Source organism: Prionailurus bengalensis, chromosome D1 (genome assembly GCF_016509475.1).
Source record: "Prionailurus bengalensis isolate Pbe53 chromosome D1, Fcat_Pben_1.1_paternal_pri, whole genome shotgun sequence".
NCBI classification, from domain to species: Eukaryota; Metazoa; Chordata; class Mammalia; order Carnivora; family Felidae; genus Prionailurus; species Prionailurus bengalensis.
The window spans coordinates 25,720,350-25,743,095 of NC_057346.1; the positions used below are offsets into that span (position 1 = coordinate 25,720,350).

General features: G+C 47.4%; 1 long non-coding RNA gene across 1 annotated transcript; it reads right to left on the reverse strand.

Annotated features, from left to right (window-relative positions):
* Positions 1-6,537: 6,537 nt before the first annotated feature.
* LOC122483142 lies at positions 6,538-12,225 on the reverse strand. The gene is made up of 3 exons (XR_006297316.1): positions 12,051-12,225; positions 11,727-11,866; positions 6,538-9,920 (listed from the first exon to the last, which is right to left on the reverse strand). It is a non-coding gene; the product is annotated as an uncharacterized LOC122483142 (long non-coding RNA).
* Positions 12,226-22,746: the final 10,521 nt, after the last annotated feature.

Here is a 22,746-nt window from a genome sequence, read left to right on the forward strand (position 1 = left end):
ATGGAGCCTGGAGCCTGCTTCGGATTCTGTGTCTCCCTCACTCTCTGCCCCTCCCCGCTCATGCTCTGTCTCCCTCTCTCTCTCTCTCTCTCTTCTCCTCTCTCTCAAAAATAAATAATAAAAGTTAAGAAAAAAAAGAGCAGTTTAGCTGGATTCTTTTGAAAATCTCCACCTCAGCCAAGCAATTTTCCATCAGTTTTGCAAAGTAATCATTAGGGAAAATAAAGGCAAGTATTTCTTGCTGCTCTGGGCAAAACGGGATGCTTAGACCATTAGGAGTTCACCTTTTTAAGAGATTTTCTTTATATGCCCTATTCAAGCACTGGCCTATGTCCATCACCTCTACAGTCTCAGAACTTTGGCCAAACCTTGCCTCTTGAATTTGCTCCCCACAATGCTCCCACTTTTAAGGAGTCGGTGCCTCCCTGAAGGGACCAGGGCACCGTTTTCTCCTCACAATCATCTGTGTGGTGTGAAGGCTGGCATTCAGTCCCCTGTAATGCCCAGATTTAGGGTTTACTAGCTTTCTCAAGAGCATCCAGCTGACCTGACCAGTGGCAAAGGACATATAGTCTCTTTGCCATCCTGGCTGCTCGCTCAGTATTTTCCCCACTCAACTATCTGTAACTATGTCATGCAGTTCGTTCAGTCTAATAAACAGTGCAAGCCAGGCATACAGAAGCGTGGTAAGCCCGTGAGTGGTTCTAATGGAAATTATTCTTTCCCAAGGTTTGGCATGCCAGTCAACACTCTTTTGAACAGGAGGTCATTTTTTTTCTACTGTCGAAACGTATTGTTGACTCCCACACAAAGGAAGATATAAATTCGACATCTGTTGTTTTGCTACATTTTTAGTGGTCAATGACCACTAAAGATTTAATAACACCTAAGATGACCGTTTTTAAAATTTCACCAGTAATATCTGCATGCAGTTGACTGTGTTTATTTAGTCCGTGGATAATGCTAAAATGTGGGCCCTCAGATAGGGTATAGGTTAGACCAAAAGAGATCCGGAGGTTCCAGAACACCAGGGTGGAAAGGAAGATCTGTGTATCCTAAGCCAAGGTGCTGCCAAGCCAAGGCAATGTTTGGGGAGGGAATAGAAAGTGAAGAAAAATAAAATAAAATGCAGTGTTTTCTGTAGGTGGTCTGTGGACTTGGTGTCACAGTCCACTTCCTCAAATACCTATCGAGTCAACAACCATCATGTAAATATATTACCTTAAAACCTATCGAGAAGGTACCATTTGGGGCAGCAACCCTTTGGCATGGTTCTTCTGCTATCCAGCCCTGATCCCACACCTAGCTGGGGATCTGCCTCCTGGAGGTTCCTCTACATCAGCTGCGATGCTGGGCTTGTGTCCAGCATGCCCTCGGGAGGAGGCAGTGAAACGGTGCTTCGTGTCAATGGGGGAGAGAAGGGAGGTAATAAAGAACTAGAATAAGGGGGACCAGGGGACTGGGCTCTGGTGAGTAAACAGAGGCTTCAACTCTTATCCAGGACAAGCTTTGTGTCTTGCAAAAAGCACACTGGATACCTCATCATATAGAAAGCTACTGAAATTGACACTGTACTCCTTCAGCCAGGAGTCCAGCTGAAGGATTATGAAAGGTCAGCTGACGTCAGGACTACAAATCCCAGGCTCCCCTGGGGGTTGACGGACACTTCTGAGAGGAAGTGGTTTAGCCAGTCAAACCTCTAGGGCTTCAGCCAATTGCAAAAGGATATGGAGGGTAGCTTTTGAAAGGAATGTCGGCTCACTGCTCACGTGCCTGGGGTCTGTCTCCCTCTCTCACTCTCACTTGGCCTCCTGTCTAATTGTTTCAGTCTGTCTGAGCTGGTAAATTCCTAAGCACATAGTCAATTTACACTTTGCTTAAAAGCTCTAAGGGGAAACAAAAAAGTTTCCAGTGAGACCACTCACTTACCTACAATTGCTAAACTAACCTTTTGGATTTTAACTGAGTTAGTTACCTCATGTGTTTTCTTAGTGGGAGGAGAGAGGCAATTTAGGTAGATAAATGAGCAAGGATGTAATGCCAGAGGTCCTGGGTTCAAATTCTGACCTTTCCAAGGCAACGCAGCTGCACCTCTGAACCGAGGAGCTGAGTAATGTCTCTGTGATGTGTTCCTGTGAGGTACGAGATGACACATGTGGAAAACCCTTTATTAAATACTGTACAGGAAGTATATCTAAAATCACTGCTATCTGCTAGTATGTGCTAGGCTCTTCCGAGAACTTCTATTAAATCCTCAGTAACCGGTGAGCACTTTGTTCGAGGAGTTGAGTGCAGGGTAGATTTTGTTTTGTGGTCAAGAAGGCATTTTCCAAATGAATGAAAAGTGGGAGTAAACTGGATTTTCCAGAGAGCCATTGTGTCTTCCCCATCCCAGCCCTCGCCCGTGCCCGACTTGGGAGTCTGCCCTTCGCTGGCTCTGCCTATACCTGAAGTCTGTAGAGCATGCTGCCAGCTGCAGGAAGCTGCAAATAAAATGAGACTGTTATGAAAGAATGCTAAAAATGCCCTTTGTCAGAAATGCTGGGTTGGGTTTTTAAATCGGCTAAGAGGTAGAGGCTGGGAGCTAGGATTTTATGCCTAGTAAGCTTGGCTCCAGATTGTTTGCAGACCATACGCTAAGAGAATACATACAGGACAGGGAGGGGCGCCCGTGCAGCTCAGTCGGTTGAGCATCTGGCTCTTGATTTGGGCTCAGCTCATGATCCCAGGGTCGTGGGATTGAGCCCTCAGTTGGGCTCTGCACTGAGCATGTAGCCTGCTTGGGATTCTCTCTCTCTCTCTCTCTCTCTCTCTCTCCCTCTCTCTCTCATTTCCTCTCCCTCTACCCCTCTCGTACTCTCTCTCTTTCTCTCTCTCAAATAAAAAATAAAAGATTAAAAAAACAGGGATGGCGTCAGAGAGACCTGGGTATGAAGCCGGTCGTTTCCACTATCCTAATTATGACATACTACATCTGAGCCTGATTTTCCCATCTGTAAAATGAAGATTATCGTCATAACCGTACAACGTTGTCATGGGAGTCAAGTAAGACACTGTAAGTAAAAATATTCTGCATGTTGAAAAGAACTATGGAAACGCGAGGTATTGTCTTGGTAAGTAGCTGTCTGTCATCATTCTCAGATATCAGAAAATAAGAGTCGAATCACACTCTCCAATTCCTTTGTATATCATGAATATACTATTTTAATTTAAAAAATTCTAAAAGCTTGAAACAGTCACAAACTTACAGAAAAGTTGAGTTTACAATGAACATTTTTTTTGAAGCACTTGAGAATAAGTTGCCAGCCTGATGGCTCCATCACACGCAAATGCTGCAGAGTGTATTTCCTACAAACAACGTTCTCCTACATAATCCAGTGTGATTGTGAAAATCAGAAAATTAACATAGACAGATTTCTTTTTCCTTCAGATAGTAGCACCTTTATTTAGGAACAGTCACTGTAAGAACTAGAAGCACATTTTATACCTTCAGAAAGGTTGGCCGTTGGAAGCTGCGCAAGGGATGTATTCAAGAGGGGAATAAATACGGACAGATTTCTGTCCATATCTTGGGCACCATTCACTCTTTGCTAATTGTCCTACTATTGCCTTTTGCAGCAAAAGAATTCTGTTCATAATCCCAGTTGTATTTAGTTGTCCCATATCTTCAATTTTTTTTAATTTTTTTTAAGAAAGAGGGAAGAGAGTAGAGACAGGGGAGAGGGGCAGAAGGAGAGAATCTTAGGCAGTCTCTCCACTGAGCAAGGAGCATGATGAGGGACTTAATCTCATAACCCTGGGGCCCTACTGATCCACCCAGGGCCCTATTGTCCCACATCTTTAGTCTGCAACATTCCGGAGCCTTTCCTTGACTTTTAGAACTTTGACAATGTTGAATATTACAGGTCAGTTATTTTGCAGAATGGCCTTCCATTTGGAGCTGTCTGGTATCTCCTCATTATTAGAGTTAGGCTAGGCATCTACAACAGCAGTATCACAGAGGGATGCTACCTTCTCCATGCACTTTATGGATGGCACACAATTTCAACTTATCCCTTTATTGATCAAGTTCGTTTTGGTGATTTGATTAAGGTATGTCTTCCTGGGGCGCCTGGGTGGCTTGGTCGGTTAAGCGTCTGACTTCGGCTCAGGTCATGATCTCACGGTACGTGAGTTCGAGCCCCGTGTCGGGCTCTGTGCTGACAGCTCAGAGCCTGGAGCCTGTTTCAGATTCTGTGTCTCCCTCTCTCTCTGCCCCTCCCCTGTTCACACTCTGTCTCTCTCTGTCTCAAAAATAAATAAACATTAAAAAAAAATTAAAAAAAAAAGGTAGTGTCTTCCAAGCTTGTCCACTGTGTTTTTCCCCTATGTAATCAACAAGTATTGTGTTTTGTGGGTAGGTACTTTGAAATCATGTAACTATCTCATTCACCTTCAAATTTCAATGTATTCATTTATTTATGTCTCTAGAGACTCATGGTTTCTAATTCTATCCACTAGATATGTGTTCTTACCATTGTTTAGTCTGATGATGATCTTGCCCCAGTGGGATGCCATTAAAATTGGCATCTGTGCTCTTTGATATGTTCCCACCAATCTTTGAGCACTTCTTTGTTTTTCCAACAACGTATTTGGGGCTCCCTAGCCTAGCCCCCAAATCAGTTGTTTCTCCAAGGATCACTGGTTCTTTTCAATGGAAAATGATATTTAGAGCCCAAAATCTGGGTACTAGGTGTGCTCACTGCTATTGCAGGGTCACTGCTCCCAGGCCTTTCCAGGGGACAGAGTTAGGTAGCATATGTACATACACACCCATACATCATACACACACACGCACACACACACGCACGCACAGAGATATCTACATGTATACATATGCTGTGTTAGGATTCTCCAGAGAAACAGAATTAATAGGATGCATAGAGAGAGAGATATATAAGAAGGATTTATTATAAGAGTTAGTTCATGCAGTCGTCAGGACCAAGTGTCCCACAATGTGCTATCTGCAAGCCGAGGAACCTGGAAAGCCAGTGATGTAATTCAATCCAAGCGAATCCAAAGGCCAGAGAATGGGGTGAGGGGTCGGGGCAATGGTAAAACTCCCAGTCTGACTCCAAAAACCTGAGAACCAGGCATGCCAGTGTCTGAGGGCAGAAGAAGGTGGATGTCTTGGCTCAAGCAGAGAAAGAGAATTTACCCTTCCTCCCCCTTTTTGCTCTACCCAACCGATTGGCCTTTAACAGATTGAATGACACCCACCCACATTGGTGAGGGAGATCTTTACTTGGCCTGCAGTTTCAAATGCCAATCTCTCCCGGAAACACCCTCGCAGACACACCCAGAAATAATGTGTTGCCAGCTATCTGGGCAACGCTCAGCCCAGTCAAGCTGACACTTCAAATTAACCATCAGATATGATTAGACATTGATGTCCATAGTTATTTCTTTATCTCTCCATCTATATTGAAAACCTGACATTTACTCAGATGCGTCCATTTCCAATCTAACACCACAGGGTTCACCCTAGTTTTTCCCTTCCCATATTGTAATTCCTTTATTTGACAGTGAGAAACATGGCTTCCATTTAGCATAATTTAGGCATTTACTTATCAGTCCTCCTGCATGCAACTGTCTCCTATCTCTGCTGCGCCCCCACCCCCATGTGACATTCCTTTCCCTGCTCTGGCTCTCAGTTCCCACCCTGGCCACCTCACTACATGGGCTCCCTCCTTACCCCATACCAGGCCATGCTTCCATATGATGTCCTCCTCATCCTGTCCAAGCTCTGACACCCCAAGCCAGGCAACCCCTCTGCAGGGACACCCTCCTCCATCTGCTCAAGCCCTGACTCATGACAGGCCGCACCCCTGTCCCCCATGGGTACTGTCTTTGCTCCACCTGGACACTAGCACTGTACTCCGGGACACTCCACACGAGAGCCCTTGTCCCCCAGGGCAGGCCCTGATAACACTGCACTCTGATACTTACCTCATTCTGCTCCCTGTATGGCTTCAAGAATAAATACTTCAGGAGAGAAAAGAAATGAATGGGAAAGAAGGGAAAGGGAAAGGTGAAAAGAAGAGAAGCAGATAAAGGGAAGATCTGGAAATATACATTTAAAACTGCACAAATCTTGCTGAACGTATGTATGTTTGGGCCATGGGTGAGGACAAGGGACTACAAATCTCACTAATGTGGTTTCTGCTTGTCTCTGTACTCTCTCTCTCTCTCTCTCTCTCACACACACACACACACACACCCCTACACCTTTTGAGATGAAGAATCTAGAGTACAACAAGAGAAAGGAAAGAAAGATATAGGAGTTAACCAGAGAGACCAAGGAGCTAGGAGCTGGTTGGGGATGGGCATAAAATAAAACAATCTTTAAAAAAATTTTTTTAAACATTTATTCATTTTTGAGAGACAGACAGAGACAGAGCACCAGCAGAGGAGGGGCAGAGAGAGAGGGAAACCCAGAATCTGTAGCAGGATCCAGGCTCTGAGCTCTCAGCACAGAGACCAACACAGGGTTCGAACCCACAAACCGTGAGATCATGACCTGAGTGGAAGTCTGACACTTAACCAACTGAGCCACCCAGGCACTCCCAAATGAAACAAATAATCTTGAGCTGGGTATCCAGGGGAGAGAGTGGAAGGAGATGGGGAAGGATATGTCTGGCCAGTGTGGAAAAACAATACTCTCGGATATGCCACAAGTGTTTTTTGAGGGAGGCTGGGGTTAATAATGGCATCAACTTTTTAATTACTTTTGATTATCAATCGGTGCTCAGATCCAGATCTATTTGTATTTGAAGGCCTGTGTCCTCCATTAGACTATAAGGACATGAAGGGCAGGAGCTGTGTCCAATGTTTTCGTTTTAATTCCTAGGACTTAGCAAGTGCGTGGCTTTATGGAAGGGTCTGATACATGCCTGTTGTTTGTCAAACTGCACCTGCTGGGCAGAACATGTCCAGGGCCCAGCTTCCCAGCAGGTCTGAGAGGCAGGGTAAGGTGTCTATCCCGCGTCTTTATGGTTAACTCCAGAGACACACAGAGAAAATAAACATGTGAGAGATACAGTTAAAGTATAAGACCAGAGCACTATTATAATTTGCTGGCATTTTTTACCAAGCCAGTGTTTGGTACTGATTGGTTTCCCCAGAATATGCAGTATTTCTTTCCCAATGATTCTTGTACTGCCTCTAGGCTCTGGCTTTCAGAAATATTTAATCAAGTACCACACATACTTTAGCAATACTTTCCAGATACCCCAGCTTTTCCTGACAACTTCCTTTCCCTTTGCTCGGTCCTTGTCTTTTTTAGGAACCTCCACTTACCTAGTTTGTTTCTGAATAACTCAAAGTTTTGTCTTAAAAAAATCATAATAGAATATTTGACTACTTGGAAACCCAAACGCATAAGATATCTGCCTGAGACCGTTATGTGAAGAATTCAAGCTGTCTCTCCCAAGGGACGTAGTCTATAGGAAGAAATAGGAACTTGCCACTGATTCTGAAAAGCAAACTGAATTTGGATTGTAGCTAAAACCTGTCAAAGATGGTTCTCAGTCTTCTTTCCATGCTGAATATTTAATGAACTTCAGTGATCATCTTATCAGAATCCAACACACAAAACTCCCATTGATCCAAATTTCCAAGTGGCTTCAATCCAGCAACAAATCCTAGACTTGGTGGTTGTGCTCAAAGCCAACCCTTGAAGATTTTGGTCAGATGGAAGTGAAGAGAGGGTTGCAGAGGAAAGTGAGGATTTCCATCCCCACAATAACCTGTGTGGCCAAAGACACAGTCATCCCCTAAGCTGCCCTTCATTCTTAGGACACCTGCATTCGCCCAGAGGATTCAAGCACCTCACCTATGGGAAATTTGGTTCATTCCAAGAGGAATATCCTGGAGTATTTGTAGCATTTCCAGAAAATTCTGGAGACACCATAAAAATTACTTGCATACAGTGTGCCTTAGGTCAACTCTGACTTTGCAAGAAATATCTAGATTTCAGGAGATCATCTGTTCAGTTTGTTGTGGGTTAATTACAAATGGTCCCACAGCTTTGCCTTAGCAAATGCCCAAAAGGCAATGGAGAGAAAATTGGAGTCAAAACAGGGTCTCATAATTCACAAGCAGTAGGCCCCTGGAGGGAGCCCACTCCACCTCCAGCACTTTGGGTAATCAGAGCAGATAGACAATTGTCCATAAATAGGAGGTCCTGCTGGTTTTCCTGGGAGAAACTTGACAAAAAGACGGAGGGACTGATACTTGGTTTCCGAAATACACGTTTAAGTATCGTAATGCAAAAATATTAGTTTGCTCAGAGTCACAGCTTCTTTAGAAGGTGAAAACCATTCCTCTCTAAATCCTCAACCATCTTAGTCTCTGAGAAAAAATGGAAAGATTGGCCTAACCCTGGAATTTCCTGGTCTTAGTGGATTTACGACCCAAGATCCAGCGGATGACCCAGGTCATAACTGCTGGCTGCACAGCAAATTCAATTATCCTAAATTCCAGCACACCACCCTCCTTCCTGTCCCTCACCCCTGCCTTATCATAATCTTTCCTGGGCCATCGACCCCCACCGGGTTGTCTGAGCCCAAGTTTAATCTCTCAGCAAGCTCCGAGCTAACGATCAATGCTGAGGGACATCTCATCAGAGGGAGAAAGCCACATTCTTGATGAAGAGCAGTGACATAAATTCAGGCCCAGCCAGGCCCCACCAGCACAAAGGACTAAGTAAATCAGTCTTGTCCCCTCTTCCCGACCGTCTCCAAGGACAGAGAAAACAGTGTTGGGATATGAGAAGTTATTTCTTGAGATTTTACAGCAGATCCTCTGACAGCAGGGAGGCCCCTAACTGATAAAGGACAACTCTTCTGAACGGTTTTATATTGTGCCCATTATACGCCTCTCCCCACCCTGGCTGCTTATGGTTAGAGAACAGCCTTACATTATTTAGACAGGCCTAATAAAAGGTGGGCCTTTGAGTTGTAAGGGACAGGCACTCACTCTGGTTTCTTCAAGTACTGGGAATTTACTCTAAAACACCCATGGCGATGAGGAAGACGGACATCTGGCAAAAATGGACAGACAGCCTCATGGAGCCCTGGAACAAGAAAGCTGCTAGAGCCTAGGGAGTTCAAGAGAACGTGCTCCTAAGTTCCCATGACTAAGAGACCTGCTTCACATCTTCCCTTGTGGCCGTCCACTATGTCATGCCTCGATCTCTCCATATTCCCATTGAAATATTTGAGAGGAGGCCCGCTGAGTTATTTACTTGCTAAGCTAACTAGTCACCTCACTCTGAGCACCTCAAGGTTTACTTGGAGCTCATGGCTTAGCTGTCCTTGGGTCAGGGCCCAACAGTGGTGGCCAGGAGAGTCCCATGTTGCAGAGCAAGCCTGGCTCTTCCCTGAGTCAGGCTGTGGGCTCGGCAGGCACCCAGACCAACTGGCTGGGCCAATCCTACTGCCAGAGTCAAGACGACACTGAGCGCAGAAGGACCCAGACCAGCACCTCCCGTGAAAGCAATCCCCAGTTTCAGCTTCCAGGACTTATTTGGTTTCCATGCTTCACCTAGAAATCTGAAATTATCTTATGAAAAGTCTAAAAATGGCATTTTACACCAGGATACTGCATCACCGCTGGACCTTGACTAAAACATGGCATTTTGGGGAGGAAGGAAGTAACATGGAGTGAAGCAGGCTATCAGTTTTCATCTAATCCTTACAGCAACCCATCGAGGTGGGCGTTACTGAGCCCCATCCGAGATGAAGGATTCTGAGGCTCTGAAATTACGTTAGTAGGTGGTCTTACCCAGGCCTGCGTTTCCACCTGAAATGTCATGGGGCCAGCAGCACCTTCCGACTCTTTTGGGGTTTTCCCCCTGTATGGACTCACCTCCTTGACACCTGCCACAGAGGAGACAAAGCAGCCCAGAGAGATGTTTCCACCTCTGAACTGAAACACAGAGCAATCTACAGTTTTCAAGCGTCTTCACATATCTCTTTGTTCCTGTAATACACCTCTCTCTCTGTTACCTATTTACGGGTTTACCGTCTGTCTCTCCCCAGTGGAATGTACGTTCCATGTACGTTTTATCCACCTCCTTCCAGGCTGCATCCACACCTCGCACATGCCAGCCAGCCCCAGGGAGGTGATCAGCACACATTCTTGCACAAACCGTTGTCCTGTGAGACGCTCTTAGTTTGATGCTAACTCTACAAGCAAGGTGCTCCTCGGAGGCTGCCAGCCCGAGTGCCCTTGGTGCTGCTTCCAGCCCAAGTCCTGATCTGACAAATAGATGCTCTTCGGGATGGAAGAGGAAGCTACTGTCAGAGTTTCTAGAAGTCTACGTCTACAGCAACGTTTGGCCCACCAGAGAAAGGTTTTCATTTGTTTGGAGAAACATTCCTGGAAGCTCTCCCCACCCCCATCAGGGTCCCAGGGGAGAGGGCCACCTGGCAGCGCCTGGGCCCAGCTCCGGCCTGACCACCCAGGTCCGTGGGCTCCCCTCCCCTCCGCCCTTCACCACCCCACCCCCCCCCCCCCAGCCCGGGTCCCTCCTCCAGCCCTCTGAATCCAGTCCATTTAAAATGTCCTTTGAAAAGGTCTCTGTTTGGGTGAGTGCCGTGGGCTCTGCCTAGAGAGCGGCAGATTATCTGAAAATAGGTGTTATTGATTACAACCAGGTGGTCTTTGTGGAAAGGCGTCCACTTGAACCAAAATAAATATTTGCCGGCACAAAGAACAAGCCGGTCCCTGTTGCGGGGCGGGGGCGTTCTGGCGGCCGCGCCAGCAGCCAGCGGCCCCTTCTGGCCTCCGGCGGCCGCGGGGCGCGTCGCTGCGCAGCCCGGGGATTGTGTTTCTTCAATTAGGACAGAAACGCGCAGGGGGTGGCCGGGGGAGCACAAAGGCCCCGCCGCCTCCAGTGCCAGAGTACCGCGGCCGAGGGCCGGCTGCAGGCTCGCAGCCCGCTCGGGCCTGGCGATCGTATTTTCTTTGGCTTTCTGGCGCGCTCCTTATTATTTATTTCTTTTCTCTCTGTTTTATTTTTATTTTCAAGTTGCCGGCCGGGCTGGATGCCGTCCATTCACCCCGCTGCCTTGGAGCGCGGCGCGCAGACAGCCGGAGCCGGCTCGGGCTCAGCCCCGCGGTACGCCGGCCGCCCGCACCCGGGGAGGGCGCAGCCGGGGGTGGGGGACCCGGGTGGGGGGGCGCGCTGCGGGGGACGGGGTGGGGGGAGGGGCGGAGCCAGGGCGGGGGGGGGTGGAGCGGGAGCGGGGGGGGGGCGCGGGGGGGCGGGGGGGGCAGCGGCGGGGGGTGGGGGCCCTGCCAGGCTCCCCTCCCCAGCCCGGGGCCCACGTGACCTGGCGGCGGGAGAGTCACTTTCTGGAGAAGACGACAGTAATTCGGGGTGAGATTGGGGGTCAGTTCAGGAGGAAGCCTGAACTTTAATCCCTAGTGAGGTCCCCTCTCTCTCGTTCTATCTGCAGACTGGGTCCCTCCCTCCTGCCCTGGGTGAGCGCGGACAGCCTCTCGGGGGCGCCCCAGCGGGCGTGCGTTCCCACCCCCTTCCCCAGGTCTGAGGAATCTTCTCTTGCCTCCCCAGATCCCCAACCCAGCTTCTCAGGAGCCAGCGGCCATTCCCCGGAGAGAAGTGGGGAGGGTCTGGCCTCTCCATTAGTTTAAGGAGACCGAGAGTGCGGGGCCATTACCATGTCTTGAAGAGGCTCTGGGGAGCCTTCCACCCGCACCCGGCGGCCAGAGGCGGTTGTCCAACGTCAAGGGTGGAGGGCTGGAGGCGGAAAAAGTCACCGGAGCCTAGGAAGCAGGAAGGGCCTAACTCAGAGCGATTCTGGAAGGCAGATAGAAAAGCTGGGGTCAGAAAGTAGAGAGATGGGAAGGAAATCAGAGATAGATACAGTAAGCCATTCCTGTCAAGATCAGACAGCGGGAGAGCCTAGGGCCCGGCTGGCCAACTGAGGCAGGAGAGGGATCAGAAAGGAATCCCACAGCTCTGAAGTCCTGGCATTACAGACCTGGTGCTTCTCCCTGCAGGTAACAGGTTCCTCCCTAACCCAGCGTCCTCTTGCTTCCAGAAGACATTCCTGGTGGCTGCTTTGCCGTGGTCTCTGCCGGCAGTGTACTAAGTGTTGTCAAGTAGAATTTCAAGACACTTACAACATCCCTGCCTCTGTCCCTCTTTGGCACCAATTTCCTTCCTTCCCCAGATCATAGCAAGAGCTGCCATTAAGTCCAACGTGGCATAAAGCAGTATGCCACAGGCCAGCCCCTGTGGAGTTAGCGTGACTTTCCATTCCAGAAGGGAACTCAGGGGATGGAGAGACATCGGTGGGTGCCTCATTATGCCTTGTGTTCTTCAGCTTTCCCCTGAGAAGTCACTTCTGAAAAGAAACACTGGCGACCCGAAGCCATGACTAGTGAGGGCCAGCTAATTATAGGGACCTCCCATCGTAGGATCAGGTTGAGGTAAGACCTGGGAGCAGGAATTACCTTATCAAGGTAGAAATACGTCAGCAGGCTCAGTCATGAGCAAAGCTGTCCCCAGATTTGCAAGAAAAAGACAGCTTAGTGGTGGGTGATGTGATGACTGCTCGGAGCCTGAGAATACGTCGTGTGGCATCCAGAAGCAAAATTTTTTCAAGAACCAACAACAATCTCTAAGGATGTGTAATTTGTTGATTCCACCACTCATTAGAAAGCCAGCTCCAGGGGCGCCTGGGTGGCGCAGTCGGTTAAGCGTCCGACTTCAGCCAGGTCACGATCTCGCGGTCTGTGAGTTCGAGCCCCGCGTCAGGCTCTGGGCTGATGGCTCAGAGCCTGGAGCCTGTTTCCGATTCTGTGTCTCCCTCGCTCTCTGCCCCTCCCCCGTTTATGCTCTGTCTCTCTCTGTCCCAAAAATAAATAAACGTTGAAAAAAAAAATTTTTTTTTTTAAAAAAAGAAAGCCAGCTCCAGTGTGCAGGTCTTTGGAATCACCTCAGGCGCCTACAGATTCTATCTCCAGAGTCAGCAGTGGAGCCCAGGGATCCTGCACTTACAACAAATGCTCTCAGAGGATTGTGGACACAGAGTGGCCTGGCACATACCCTCAGTGGTGTGCTGGTGAATGCTTGACAACTTGCTCTCGACGGGAGTAGGGTCCTGATTTGCAGCCTTTGCTGATTTCCAGGGTACAAATGCCTGCACGGTAGCCAATTTCAAGCTACCGATGGGAAGAGTCTGAACTCGGATCTGGGAAGAGACACTCACAACTGGCTCTTGTAACTGGGACCCTCCTGAGAGACACAGCAATGAAGTGATAGGTCTTTGGGGGCAGAAGCAGGAGAGGAGGCTAGATTCAAGGACTCTGCCCACTGCACCACACCATACCTCCCTGTCCTCTTAGTAAGCAGAAATCGTGACCGCAGAGCCCACGGGTGAGCCCCTCACACTAATGGCTTTGACCACAGCCCGAACGAAATCAGGAAGCAGAAAAGAAACAAACACTTGCAGCCTGTCTTTCCTTCCTCTTCACTTTGCAATGGAGTCCTTAAGAATGTGGTCCGGCTGGAGAAAAAAAACCTGAGTGCCCAACTCCTGGGGTTTGTGTTCTTTGAGGGGAAAGCGAAAGAGGCAAGGGAACAATTCTGGGAAATGTGGGCAGAGTCCTGGCAAATTTCAGAGCCCAAATAGAAGGCATTTTCGCCAGCTGGCCCTGAACGATTCTATGCAGGGCCTCAGAGACACTGTGGCAGGATGGGGACAGGGAGGCCAGCAGAGTGGTTGGTCATGCTGGGACAAAGAGGACAAAGAGAAGGCTATGGTTCCTCTTTTCGTGTTTCATTCAGGGGCAGCATAAGAAAACCACAGATATTAAGTTCACACGAAAACTACATTAAAAAAAAATGAAAACAAAAGAAGCATCTGATCAGATCCTCTAGAACTCTGGAAGTTTAGAGATGGCCCTTATTTAGAGACATCCCCACACATAGAGTCATGTTTCTAATTATTCAGGCCTCTGCTGGCTCTTGCTTACTGAGAGCTCCAATTCACAGAATCATGGAATTATAGAGTTCATTGTAGAGAGAAGAAAAACCTGAGGCCCAGAGAGGTAAAAACAATTTGCCCAAGATCACACCACTGTTCATTCAGCAGCAGTTAGACTTCAAATGTCCTAGGTCTAGGCGGGGCCTGGACCTTTATCTTATCTAGACCCCTTGACCCTATAATGTATTCTCTCTGAGTTATCTTCTACTTAAAATTACTGTAAAAAAAATGCATGGCTATAAAATAAAATCTGCAAAATAGAGACTATTAAAAAAATGACAATAAACATAACCATCGTGTTACCATCCACAGATGATGAGATAGTGACTGCGAATCACCTCCACATTCTTCTATCTAGACCGGTAGTTTTCAGGCTCACGGTTTATCAGTGTCTCCAGGAAACCTGGTAAAAATCCCCATGAAGCTTGAAGAATCCTAATGCCCAGGTTGTGTCCCTATGGGATTAAATCAGAATCTGGAGGTGGGGGCAGCAAACATCAGTATTCTTTGGAGCCCCCCAGATGATGTCCATGAGGTCCACTGGCCTAGCATATTCTTCTCTTGTATCTTTGCATAGCCAACTCCATCCCCTGGGTCGTTTTTCAGTGTTATCTCCTCAGAGAGGACTTCCCTCATGACTTTACCTAAAGTAGCACCCACCCCCCCCGCCCACCCAGTCATCTCCATCTGGACCCTTTTTAATGTTCTTTGTAGCCTGTCTTACGGATCGTGTATTTGTTTTTTTCCCATCTCCCTCCATTGGAAAGTAAGCCTGTGACAGTGGGCTCTTGACCACCTTCTTCATACTTGTATCCCTTCTGTACTTAGCAATCTCAGGACTACCAGCCCTCCAAACACATTTGATGAATGAATGAATGAATGAATGAAGTGAATTTATGGTTACTTCTAAGTCTTCATGTGTATATACACATATGTATAAATATGTATATGCACATATACATATGCAACAAAATTGTATGTTTTTAAAAATATTCCAGATTTAAATTTTAAAAAACTGAAGTGTGTATAATTTTCGGTCCACATTTCTTTCACTTTGCATTGGGGGAACATTGTCTACAATCATCACGTGTATTTTAAATGTGATTTGTAAGGCACTGTGCTCTCACATCCTGCACTTTGGATGTGTTCCAGGAGCACTCCCCTCTTTTGATCCATACCTTCTGCCCCCCAACATTGGGCTAGCTCTCCCTGATGCCTCAGGCTTCACCTTGATGTCTGTTCCTCAAGCAGGCTCTCATAGGTGCCCCAGACTAGGTTAGGACCCCTTGTGCCCTATCTCCCCTTTGACAACTGTGTCTCCCATCAGCTGCCCCTAGAATACGAGCTCCATGGTGCTCCTTGTGCATTTTATTCTCCTGCACATGTCCAGGACCTTGCTGAGTGCCCACATATGTGTTGAAAGTAGCATGGTATTACACTCTAGCTGGGTCCACACTGCTTTTAACCCACTTCCCTATTGTGGTACACTTAGGTTTTTCATCACTACAAATAATCTGGTGACACCTAGCCTTGTGTACGTCTTCATGTGAATTAAGCTATTAGACATCTGCAGTGAAAATAACTGTAAATTAGAATCTTGCTTTATAATGAAGACTGTGTGTTCTCCTACAGTTTCCCAATTGATCTTCTCCTCAACTTTTCCTGCTTATTGTCCTCATCTTATAGATGAGAAAGCTAGAACTCAGAGGTTAAGTCGCTTGCCAGAGTCATAAAAAAGCCACTGGGAAGAGTCAGGATTGGAACCCAGGCCTCCAGGAGAGAGGGGCTGGGGAAGGGCCCAGGAATTTGCACACAGCATGACCTGCACTTGTATAGCTGGGCTGTTCCTGCCTCCCGGGCTGTGGTGAGGGTTATATGGGGAAATTAATATAAATGTGTAATATACACCTACATACCAGCTCTGCCCTCAGTAGCCACATACAGACCTCGGGCAAGCTCCTGTCTTCTCATCTGTAAGATGGGAGATAATGATATTAATTCAGCTCATTGTGGAGAAAATGTCAAAGGACCCCCAGCTCCAGTGGACTCGTAATAAATGATAACTTTCCCTTCCGCCACCCTAACCTCTCTAGAGTCCTAGACTTCGCAATTTCATTTCTCAAAATCTTTCACGGACATGTTGTCAGCCCAGCAATGACTGGATTACCCAGAATATTTCTCTTAAATATTCTAAACATAGTGCCTATTAAAGAGCTCCCTTGGGGTATGCCACGGCTGCCTCTGCACCACTAAACAGCCAGAGGCCAACTTTTCTCTGGGGCCGGCATTCACTTTGTGATTTGGAGGTATGTGGCGCCACCTCCTGGCCAGAGGCACACTGCACTAACGAAAAGTTCAGGCTCCCTTATGACAGACCACTAGTCTCAGCGTCCCCTCCTTTTAGCCTTCCTCTCTAGTTAGTTCAATAATATCACCCGTTTCTACTCTCCTAGTCAAGCGGTGGGATATCAGAAGCAACTGATGCTTTCCAAGGGCCATTAAGACACATTGGACAAGTCATTTCCTTCTGGAGCTCTTGGTTTCTCCACCTGTAGACTAACAGGGTAGAATCAGGAACAGGATAGTAGGTCCAGTTCACTGTTAAGTGTGTAAGGTTCTGTGCATCTGCAGGTGGAAGCAGAAGCAGTGATGGGAGGAAGGTGAGCTACCTTGCCTCAGGTTAAGTTCGAGGTTGGGAACAAAAAGCAAAGGGTGGAATCTAGGGAGTAGGAAATGATGAGACTCAGGCACAGGGTGAAGGCACAGGGTGAGACGAACCACCGTGGTCAGGCTCTGCCTTTCCTTGTCTTTGCCCGTCATCAACGGAACCATCACCTTAGCATCACTCAAACTACCATCTCGTGGGAGCCTATGGTAGCCACTGTGCTAGGCGCTTCACCTATTATTTCGTTACATAGTATTTCATACGATTGTCCTTCCAGTAGCTCTTTAACATAGGTATTGACTACTGTTATTTACAACTGGGGAAAAAAAGTAGTTCAGAAAGGTTAAGAACTAGTTTTAGATAAGATGGCCAGTAAATGGGAGAGCGAAGCTTGGGCAGATCTGCCTTCAAAGCCACTGAACTTCATATTGTATTTCCTGCCTTCAAAATCTCTTTCTTTATTATCTATGTTTTTTTTTTCTTTTTCTTTCATGCTTTCATCAGGGTATATCCTTAAGAGGTGGTCACAGATTCAAGTTGTGATGTGGGGCACCGAGAGAGCCATCGAGATAATTATGGTCTCTAATGTCGCTCTTGGTTCAGCCGAAACCAATTTTGCTGGTGATCCAAGAGCCCGCTAATTAGTGAATCGCCTACTTTTCACTTCATCGGGTTAGATGAAGTCACTTCTGTGACAGTGGAGACAAGCCTTTCACCTTCCTCCTGGGCTCCTTGGATGCCAGGTGCAAAGGTATGTGCAGGTGGCCTCTGTGTACCCCCAAGGAAACGGTTCAAGTATGTGGTGCCTTCTCCGTTCCCCAGACACAGACTCCCAGCCCTCTGGTCCTGGTGAGCAATCCCCTGACCTCGGTTGCCACCTTCCTGGTGAGCTTTCTTTCAGGACCAGTAATCCCTGGGCATGAAGGCTGTGGGAAGCCCAGGGAAGAACACTAAACTAACTAGAAAATAGAAGCTCTGGGGTCTGGCCCCTGCTTTCCCATCTGTATGTATGTGGCTAGGTGATCTTGGCAAGTCATATGGCCTCTGAGCATCTTTATCCTCCTGAACAGTGGGAATGCTGGCACCTTCCTTCCCTCCCTTGACAGCTAGTTTCCATCTCCAGTTTATTCTCCAATCCATCCTACACACCAACACTGGAGCTATATTTCTAAAATACTCATTTAATCATGTCTTTGCCCCTCAGAGACTGTGGTTGACTGATGGAGCCAGGATTCAAACCCAGGGCTGACACCAAACCTCGGACTCTTGACCATAGAGTGCTACTTCCCTCCGCTCTGCACACCCATGCTGTGGCCACATAAACCACCCATCACCTCCCAGAAGCCCCATGCAAATGTACATCCTGTTCTTCTGTTAGCCTAGGACTAACCCTCCCACCTGGTTGCCCACCTCTCTGCCCCTCCCCTCTCCCTATTTCAAACCTCTCCCATGCATTAAGCCCAGTCAGGTGCCATCCCCAAGAAGCCTACTCCTACCTCTACCTCCCTCAGGACTTTTTTCGTGCTTCAAACGAGCATTTTATTTATTCGATTCATCTAATTGTTTTAATTTTAGTACTTGTGCATGAAATTTTGCATACAATGGTGGCTTCCTGGACCCCCAGCCTCCGAAGAGTCCCTGGATCCTAATCAAAAGAGATTAGAATGCCCTGGGCATTGACTCCCCCCGCTCCCTCAGCAGACATCCCAGACCGTGTACAGCAATGAGGGTGTTTTCCTTGAGGGCACCTGTTCTGACTTTCCGACCAACCAAAATTCCAGGGAGTTTTGATCCCTAAAGAGCTGCTGGTCCCAGGCAGATTATCTCCTGCTAAGAACCCTGGTTCTGGGAGCCCAGGCTCACAGGCAGGGTAAGCCTTGCAGGCTTTCAGCAAAGGGAGGCAGTCTTTTAGGAATGCAAAACAGCCACATCCACAATCTCTCAGGCCCACGGGAGCAGGGCAGGGGCCTCCGGAGCAAGATTCCAGCAACTTCTGCAAAAGCCAGAGAAGGAAAGTGGGGTATCATCAGCAATTATCGTAACATGGTCATCTGCGGGATATATTGTTAAGTGGACAAAACACTGGGGGACAGTGTTTCTACAATGCTGCCTTTGTGTAAGAATGGGGGGGGGTATCAATATATCTCCCCAATGTATTGCTCATGTTTTTCAAAGTGACACAATAGCATGATAAAACTATTAAGAACCATTACCTTTCTATAAGAGGAAGGGAACAGAGAAGACACGAGAATAGAAATGAGTTTACTATACCCTGCCCTATGATTTTTTGAACCACATAAATTTTTGTTTTGCATAATTAATCTAAGAAAACAGTTATATCAAAAAGGAAAACAATAAACAAGCTCTCATAATTGGAAATAAACTGAAACCATTGGACCTAACTCTATTTCAAGTGGGTATGTAACCACAGAGAAAAGAGCTACTTCAAGTAACTTTAAAACCATTTGTTGATTCCACATCCCTAGAAGGACATATTATAGAGAATTGTGGTGTTTTGTTTTATTTTGGGTTTTTTTATTTTGTTTTTGAGAAAGAGAGAGAGAGAGTGTGAGCAAGGGAGGGGGAGGGAGGGAGGGAGAGAGAGAGAGAGAGAGAGAGAGAGAGAGAGAGAATCTCAAGCAGGCTCCATGCCCGGGGGGAGCCTGACATGGGGCTCGATCTCACGACCATGAGCAGAAATCAAGAGTCGGCTGCTTAACCAATTGAACCACAACCCAGGCACCCCAAGAACTGATTTAATCATTTTAGAAAGGTAGTCAGCAGTCTTATTGTTAACAGGCATGTCAATATCACATTATGGAAACTATTATATGTATGTTGCATAAGAGGAGGGAATTACTTTCTCCACAATCAGCAGTTTTCCAATTTAGCTCACGCCCACCAGGCTGCTTTGAGCCCCTCAGTTACAGCAGTGGCAGAAACCACCCTTCCTTCCTCATTCTTGCATCCTCAGTGCCTGGCTCACAGTAGGCCTCCGCGAGCAGCTGTTGTGTTGAAATGGAGTCCCAGGCCCCAGGATTCTACCTAAATTCCCCCAACTCGTAGTCTATCCAATACCCAGGAGGCCTAAAGATAGTTGGCACCAACAGGCGAGGCAAATCTTCAGGGTACCCAGGATATTTCCAGATGCTAACCTAGCAGATTATCCAGAGGCCCTGGTTAAACACTATCTCTTCCTAGAACATGTAAGTCCAGAGGTGTTTATTAAGCACTAGCCAGAGGCTCCACTCTGTGCTAAACTATGAGGGGTTTCTCCCAAAGTGTAAGACAGGACCAGGAATATGTGTCAAGTCTCCTTGGGTTCAACATGAATGTCTGATGGCCCTGGTGAGTCCCCTCAGAGGCGGGCTGTGTTAGGATGCAGATTTGAACGATTTTCAACACATGGGCTTTCAAGACAGCTCAGGGTTTGAATTCCAGCCCTGCTGTTTACCAGCTAGTAACTCTGGACGAGTTCCTTACCTGAGCTGCCTCAAGTGAAAAATAAATGCAAAAATAGAATCATAGAGTCATTGGGGAAATTAAATAAGGTAATGTATATGAGATGTTTAAAACAGAACCTGAAACATACAAGGAACTCAGGAAGTAGCCCCTACGGTAAGTTTCTTCTGCTATAGCCCAGGTCTTGGGTTTCTCAGTAGTCTGAAAGCCACCTACGTCTTCTACAACAGCCAGGGCAGTCAAGGATGTATTGGTTCGAGATGCAACTCTAGTCCCTGCAGCCCCTATACAAATCTCCCCGTCTGCAGGGCTCCGCTCCAAGGAGTCCAGCTGGGTGCATCTGGCTGGGGAGATTAAATTATTTTTGAATTCCTAACTGAATGTTCTTTTAATGGAAACTCAATGACAGGCATTGAAATAGATTTCCTCCATAACCCCTCCTCCCGCGGCGCCCCCCCACGCGGCTCTGTGTTGCGCTGTTCCCGATAACCTTTATTCCCTACCCCTGGACTTTTATCTCCCCAGTGACAAACAGCCCTTGCTGGACAGAAAGAGGAAATTCCAGTCATTGTTCTCAAACTTCTGGCTCCAAAATAAAATGCTCTATCTCCCCTGTCAAGCTTTGATTGACATGCACTTCCTGTAATGGCAGACAACAACGGCCCAGGGGCGGGGTCAGGGGCTCATTTGCATCCTTTGCATCAGCGGTTTTCACGTGTGTTCTGGACGGGGAAAGATCCCCCATGCTACTCACCAGACCACCCTGTTGAGGACCCATGTCCCATTTTGTGAAAAATCTCCAGGGAAGGCACCTCCTCAACTGTCCGCACAGTGCACCGGGAAAGTTCTTTGCTGTCCTGTCACCCACCCATAAGCTGTGGAAACAGACACTCTAATCCTCTCACTTCTTAGATTTGGCTGCTTACAGCCCATCTCTTCCTTCTTCGCTTTCTCTCTTGTGGAATACATTTTTAGACCATCTCCCAAACCTTAACTCTGAATATTGGCAATATTGAGTCCACCTAAGCCCTGGAAGACGAAGCCAAGTTGAGACTCTCCAAACCAAAACCCCCATAGCAACAGAGCTAAATGAGGCACTTCAAGGGAAGTGAGTACCAGGAAAACTTTGAATATGGTACAGCATCACGGATGCAGTTTTTCTTGAAAGGAATACACAGCGACGAATTGCTTTTAGAATGGATTGATAATTCGGTAAATAGAACATGGCACACCTAGAACAAAAGCAATACTAACGTGGTCAGGTCCTGCTGGGAACCATGTTACCTCACTGGAGTAAAAAGCCTGCCTTTAGCACTGGCATTAACCCATAGGCAAGTTAGCCTCCTGGAATCTTCTATTTCCCATATGTTTTCTTTACTCACTGAGCTCCTATGCCCTTGGCCTCCCCCTCTTTTTAAACATCCAGGGGTTTTATGCTGTTCTGAGGTTCCAGCCACCCCTTAAGATTATTAAAAGGTACCTGTGGGGCCCTCATTTCCTCAAGGCTTTCCTGGATGTAAGTATATTAATGATTGCTAGAGGTCCATGGGGGATTTGCATGAAGAAAGAGACTCCAGGGGTGCCTAGGTGACTCAGTCAGTTAAGCGTCCGACTTTGGCTCAGGTCGTGATCTCATGGTTCATCGGTTCGAGTCCCACATCAGGCTCTGTGCTGTCAGTGCAGGGCCTGCTTCGGATCTTCTTCCTCCCTCTCTCTCTGCCCCTCCCCCGCTCTCTGTCTCTCAAAAATAAATAAACATTAAAAAAAGAAAAGGTGGAAAGAGACTCCAGATAGGAGAATGCCTTAATCCTAATAAAGGAATATTTGAAAGCATGGATTCCCCCGAATAACCCAGAAAGAGACACCAGTCACAAAGATTCCAGTTGTTCAGCTCTTCAGCAGTCTAAAGGAATAGATTGCATAAGATCATTTCACTTCCGGCAATCCCCAAGCATGCTGCTAACGGAGCAGAACAGACTGGAAGGAATGTGTTCTGACCCCCCCAGGTTAATGAAGGGACTACGGAGTCATACAACCTCACGACAGTGGCCAGCAGAGAATTCTAGCTCCCTCATTTCCTTTAGCTTTGTCAAAAGATCAAATTGCAGTGCCAGCATACCTCCAGGCACAGAGTAATCTCCTGTGTAGGCTAGTTGTTCCGGTGTTACGGCCACTGACAAAGTGCACAACTCTTAGCCCATCAGACTTCTTACTGCTCTTGGTCAGAGGGACCAAAGCGTGTGTGTGAATCTGATCAAACTCATCCCCGGACCCCAGAAAACAGAACCATCCTTGGTGAAAACTGCCACAGCTGCTGCTTCATGTGCCAAGACACATTGGAGTGATTCGATGGAGCGGCACAGGAAGAGGCACGTCTGTAGCCAAGGTCACTTCCCCCCCGGAGGTGAGCTGGCGTCGAGACAACATATGGTCCTGTTTGCCATCTTCCCCCACCCCTCCCACATCTCCCAGGAGAAAGTCCACCCTCAGCAAGAGGGCTGTCACCTGTTGGTCTGTTACAGTTCATGCACCATAACTGACACTTTTGGAAAGCACGCG